The 3,940-nt window shown below is 32.2% G+C and overlaps 1 non-coding gene across 1 annotated transcript; it reads right to left on the bottom strand.

Annotated features, from left to right (window-relative positions):
* Positions 1 to 2,889: 2,889 nt before the first annotated feature.
* Positions 2,890 to 2,998, bottom strand: MIR6130 (microRNA mir-6130). The gene has a single exon (NR_106662.1). It is a non-coding gene; the product is annotated as a microRNA mir-6130 (primary transcript).
* Between the last annotated feature and the right edge of the window lie 942 nt (positions 2,999 to 3,940).

Genomic DNA, 3,940 nt, shown 5'->3' with positions numbered 1-3,940 from the left:
ATACAAATGACCACGAAGATTGTAATTTTACACCCCAGAAAACATTTAAATGCACATCAAATGAAAAAGTCACTTGATATTTTAAAAACAATTCCCTGAACTTTCAGACCTACTCAGGTTTATGAAGACAGATTACATTAAAAAAAAAAAACTTTAAATAAACTCAATTTACAGAGAGAGACGGAGAGAGGGGGAAAAAGAAGGGTGGGAAGAGAGAAACAGAGAGAAATAAAGGAAAAGAAAGAAAGGAAGGAAGAGCGGAGGAAGGAAAGAAGGAAGGAAGGAGAGAGAGAGAAAAGAAAGAAAGAAAGAGAAGAGAAAGAGAGAAAGAAAAGAAAGAAGAAAGATCAAATTTTCAAATTTACAGAGAGTAAGTAAATTTCTTAAGGAAACAAAGATTTTGGTGTAGGTAAAATGTGAAAGATAGCAGTTGTCAAAATGCCTGCATAAAAACGGCACCAAAAGGAGAATGAGCGGTTATGTGGTTTTCCTGTTTTAACCAAAGAACACTTAAAGGAATGATTCCACACATGTTAACATATGCCTTCTGTTAAAGTGAACTAAGTATGGCCTGAGAAAGACACCATACTTTTATCTCTGAGTCCTCGTGGATACTTAATAGGTAGGCAAGATTGAAAACCTAACTTAGGAGTATGTGCCTGTAATAATAGCAGAGTCTTAGCCAATGCCAGCAGCCATATTTCAACTGATCATAGACTGTTGAGTGTTCAAACTCTGTTCAAACAAGGTAAATGCCAACATATAACCATCTAGCTGTTTCTGTGCCTCACTTCTGATTTCTGTATGTCACTTCCTTTTTTAGTCTACAAACTTGTTCTGCCTGATTTGCGAATGGTTCATTGCTCAATTAAACTCCTTTAAATTTAATTTGGCTGAAGTTTTTCTTCTCCTTGCTTTTTTCTTTTTGTCTTTTATTTTTTTTCCTTTTTGAGATGGAGTCTCACTCTGTCTTAAATTTAAAGGAGTTTAATTGAGCAAGCATATTCAACCAAATACTAGCAAACCCAATTCAACAGCAAATTAAAACATTCGTTCACCATGATCAAGTAAGATTCATCCCAGGGATGCAAGGATAGTTCAACATATGCAAATCAATAAGCATAATACACCACATTAATAGAATGAAGGACAAAATTCACATCTCAGAGAACCAAAAAAAAAAAAAAAACAAGAACAAATTATATCCCAAATTACTAGAAGAAAGGAAATAATAAAGATCAGAATGAAATAAATAAAATAGGCTAGAAATATGATTTATACATACAGAAAAACATTTTATACATACAGAAAAACATTTTACAAAACTTAACATCCCTTTATGAAAATAAAAGAAACTCTCAACAATTAGTTACAGAAGAAATGTACCTCAACACAATAAAACCCATATATGACAAACTTAGAAATAACACCATACGGAACAGAGAAAAGTTGAAAGCTTTTCCTCTAAAATCTAGCACAAGACAAGGATGTCCACTTTCATCACTTCTATTCAACATAGTACTAGAAGTCCTAGCCAGAGCAATTAGACAGAAGAAAGAAATAAAAGGGATTGAAAGAGAAATTAAAAAGGTAAATTATCTGTTTGCAGATGACATGATCTTACATATAAAAAACTCTATGGATTACACCAGAAAACAGTTAGAATTAATATATAAATCCAGTAAAGTTGCAAGATACAAAATCAACACACAAAAAAATCAGTTACATTTCTATATACTAATAGTAAACTATCTGAAAAAAAGAATTCAAGAAGACAATTTCATTTACAATAGCTATTTAGAAAAAAACCCTAGAAAAAACTTTAACCAAGGAGGTGAAGGATCTTTACACTGAAAACTATAAATCATTGATTAAATAAATTGAAGAAAACATAAATATATAGATTTTCCATTTTCATTAAATAGAAGAATGAATATTGTTAAAGTGTACCCAAAGTGATCTACAGATTTAATGCAATGCTCATGAAAACACCAATGGCATTCTTCACATAAATTGAAAAAAAATCCTAAAATTAATATCAAATCACAAAAGAACCCCAAATAGCCAAAGCTGAAATCATAACAGTACCTGACTTTAAAATTATCTATAAAGATATAGTAACCAAAACATTATGGTAGTAGCATAAAAGCAGACACATAGACCAATGGAACAGAACAGAGAGCCCAGAAATAAATATGTGCATTTATAGCCAACTGATTTTCAATAAATCTGCCAAGAACACCCAATGAGAAAAAGATAGCCTCCTCAAAAAATGGTGCTGTGAAAACTGGATATTCATATGCAGAAGAATAAACAAGACTATCTATGTCTCACCATATTCAAAAATCAACTGAAAATGGATTATATATTTAAATGTAAGATCCCAAACTGTGAAAGCTACTAGGGAAAAGCTCCATGACATTCGTGTGGGCTGGTCAAGGATTTTCTATTTAAAACCTCAAAAGTAAAAATTAGACAAATTATACTGTTTAAAGTGAAAAAGCTTCTGTACAGCAGTGAAGAGGCAATCTACAAAATGGAAAAAAATTTGCAAAATATACATCTGATAAGGAGTTAATATTCAAAATATATAAGGAACTTAATAGCAAGAAAACAAATAACCCTTTTAAAAATGGCTAAAAGACTTGAATAGATATGTTTCAAATGAAAACATACAAATGGCCAACCTGTATATTAAAATATGCTCAACATCATAATCACTAGGATATGGAAGATCAAAACCAAAATGAAATATTACCTAATTTCTACTAGGATTACTATTATCAAAAAGGCAGAAGATAAATATTGTAAATAATGTGCCAAAATTGTCACTGTTAGTGGGAATATAAATTAGTGCTATTAGGGAAAACAGCATGGAGTTTCCTCAGAAAATGTAAAAATAGAACTACCATACAATCCACTCCCTCAGTACTGCATATAAATCCAAGGAAAATTAAATCAGTATATAGAAGGGATGCCTGCATTTCCACATTCATTGCAGCATTGTTCACAATAACCAAGACATGAAATCAACCTGTCTATTAGCAGATGAATCACTAAAGAAAATGTGGTATATTTACATAATGGAAGAGTATTCGGTCGCAAACAGGAACAAAATCCCACCATTTGTGACAACATCAATGAACCTGGATGATTTCATGCTAAGAGAAATAAGCCAGGACAGAAATACCACATGATCTCACATATGTGGAATCTAAAAAGTGGATCTCGTAGAAGTAGAGAGTTGAGTAGTGGTTACCAGAGGCTGAGCTAAGTAGGAGGAGAGGGGTTGGGGGATCTTGGTCAAAGGATATACAATTAAAGTTAGATATAATAATTGTTTAAATGTTTAGATATGCAAACATATAGAGACAAAATGTAGACAAGTGATTGATTGTATAAGGCCGGGAAGGTTGGGGAGAGGAGAACTGGCGGTGGAGGAGTTAGAGAAATAAGGAATAACCATTATTGGTTATGGAGTTTCTTTTGGGGCTAATGAAAATGTTCTAAACTTGATTGCGATGATGGAGTCAGTCACTATTTAATTTGCAGATATTAAGGTAATATATTTCTTAAATTTACTATAGTTGATAATATACACACATTTAAAATTACAATGTTTTATAGATTTGGAGGAAGATGTGTTCTAGATGAACTCTTCAAGTTACCCAAGAGAAAATTTCCAAAACAGATGCTTGTGGTCTACTTGGTTCTCAGAGACCACTCAGGAAAGGAGCTGTTTTGAACTCTCAGTTCTAATTAACAAAAACATCCCCTTCATTTTCAAACAAATCCTGAAATTCTGGTGAATTCCCTTCCATGTCCTCATATAAATAGAAAACATTTTATTCTCTACATTTGAGTAAATACTCCAAAATTAGTTGATGATTCAAAATACATTTTCTCAGGCTAAAACATTTAAAGGTTTCCAAGCTACGGC

The sequence above is a fragment of the Pan troglodytes genome, chromosome 22, assembly GCF_028858775.2.
Source record: "Pan troglodytes isolate AG18354 chromosome 22, NHGRI_mPanTro3-v2.0_pri, whole genome shotgun sequence".
In the NCBI taxonomy this organism is placed as follows: domain Eukaryota; kingdom Metazoa; phylum Chordata; class Mammalia; order Primates; family Hominidae; genus Pan; species Pan troglodytes.
The sequence above is the reverse complement of the archived record's forward strand: the minus strand, read 5'-3'. Positions and strand labels throughout refer to the sequence as shown.